Raw genomic sequence first — 2500 nt, 5'->3', positions numbered from 1 at the left:
CCCGGCCAGCGCTAGAGGCGAGCCTGCGGGCCGGAGGAGCTGACCGCCCGAAGGCGCCGGCGAAGGTGCCGGGCCCGGCGGCAGCCCTCTGATGGCAGGCCACGTTTGCCAGTCGATCGGGGTGGGAGGGAAGGCTGGCAGGCAGGTGGGCCGGAAGAGGAGGCTGCTGTGGCAGCAACTCGCTCTCTCGCGCCGTCCCAGTGCCGTCCGAGCGTTGCCGAGGGTGTCTGCTGACTTGCGCATCTTCAGACACCCGTCTCCCATAAATGACGGAGGGCACCTTTGCTACTCATTACCCTTAGACTGCTCAACTGGAGAGGGGAGAAAAAAAGGCCCTGGCCGAGGTGGTGAGTCGGCCTCCTCTCTCCCTCACGGTTGAAAAAGATGTGCTCCTGGCGCACTGGCCCTGCTGAAAATCTCTCTCCATTTGGCCGAGGCAGAGAGTCGGCCTCCTCTCTCCCTTACGGTCGAAAAAGATGTGCTGCTGTCGAACTGGCCATTACATCCTCACCTGATCTAGTCCCCCATTAGATACCCCCCCCCCCGCAGTTACCCCGTACCACATATCTAGCATGGACCTTGACCTCCAGCAGGCCCCGTGAACCCACATTACCCCCCCCCCCCCCTCCTGCAGTTACCCTGTACCACGTATCTAGCATGGACCTTGACCTCCAGCAGGCCCCGGGGACCCACATTACCCCCCCCCCCCCCCCCTTCCCCCTGCAGTTACCCTGTACCACATGTCTAGCATGGACCTTGGCTTCCAGCAGGCCCCGTGGACCCACATTACCCCCCCCTGCAGTTACCCTGTGCCACATATCTAGCATGGACCTGGACCTCCAGCAGGCCCTGGGGACCCACATACTCCCCTGCTCTACTCCCCCACTAGCTTTCCTTACTTGCAGTTACGCTCCAGCGCATATCCAGCATGGACCTTGACCTCCAGCAGGCCCCGTGAACCCACATTACCCCCCCCCCCCCCCCCCCCTCCTGCAGTTACCCTGTACCACGTATCTAGCATGGACCTGGACCTCCAGCAGGCCCCGGGGACCCACACTTAAGCCCCCTCCCACTAACAAAGCAGAACACCACTGGCAAAATCCTCGTGCCCCTGGTACTCCAGAAAGCACATTGAAATGTGCCCCTGGTACACTGCGCAGAAGAACTGCCGCACACACACACACACGCACGCACGCACGCACGCACTGCTTGTGCCTATGGTACGACAACTTTTCTCGTGCCTATGGTACGACAACTTTTCTCGTGCCTATGGTACAACAACTTTCCTCCGTGCCTATGGTACGACAACTTTTCTCGTGCCTATGGTACAACAACTTTTCGCCGTGCCCCTGGTACACCGCTCAGTAGCACTTTGCCACACACACACACACCACTCGTGCCTATGGTACGACAACTTTTCTCGTGCCTATGGTACAACAACTTTTCGCCGTGCCCCTGGTACACCGCTCAGTAGCACTTTGCCACACAAACTCTCCTCGTGCCTATGGTACGACAACTTTTCTCGTGCTTATGGTACAACAACTTTCCTCCGTGCCCCTGGTACGACAGCTTTCCTCGTGCCTATGGTACGACAACTTTTCTCATGCCTATGGTACAACAACTTTTCGCCGTGCCCCTGGTACACCGCTCAGTAGCACTTTGCCACACACACACTCCTCGTACCTATGGTACGACAACTTTTCTCGTGCCTATGGTACGACAACTTTTCTCGTGCCTATGGTACAACAACTTTTCGCCGTGCCCCTGGTACACCGCTCAGTAGCACTTTGCCACACAAACTCTCCTCGTGCCTATGGTACGACAACTTTTCTCGTGCCTATGGTACAACAACTTTCCTCCGTGCCCCTGGTACGACAGCTTTTCTCGTGCCTATGGTACAACAACTTTTCTCGTGCCTATGGTACAACAACTTTTCGCCGTGCCCCTGGTACACCGCTCAGTAGCACTTTGCCACACACACACACCACTCGTGCCTATGGTACGACAACTTTTCTCGTGCCTATGGTACGACAACTTTTCTCGTGCCTATGGTACAACAACCTTTCCCCGTGCCCCTGGTACACTGCGCAGAAACTCTTTGCCACACACACACACCACTCGTGCCTATGGTACGACAACAGGCCCCGGGGACCTACATCGCACCTTGCTCTTGCCTCCCTTACAGCTGAAAAAGGTCCATGCCTGTGCCCTGGCCCTGCTGAAATTCCCTCTCCATTTAGCCGAGGCAGTGAGTCGGCCTCCTGTCTCCCTTTACGGTCGAAAAAGATGTGCTCCTGGGCGCGCTGGCCCTGCTGCTACTCACATCGGGCATGGACCTGGACCTCCAGCAGGCCCCGGGGACCTACATCACACCTTGCTCTTGCCTCCCTTACAGCTGAAAAAGGTCCATGCCTGTGCCCTGGCCCTGCTGAAATTCCCTCTCCATTTAGCCGAGGCAGAGAGTCGGCCTCCTCTCTCCTTTACGGTCGAAAAAGATGTG

The sequence above is a fragment of the Diplotaxodon limnothrissa genome, linkage group LG13, assembly GCF_057381915.1.
Source record: "Diplotaxodon limnothrissa isolate DT_005_m linkage group LG13, D_limnothrissa_male_GT1.1, whole genome shotgun sequence".
NCBI lineage: Eukaryota > Metazoa > Chordata > Actinopteri > Cichliformes > Cichlidae > Diplotaxodon > Diplotaxodon limnothrissa.
This window is presented reverse-complemented; position numbering follows the sequence as displayed.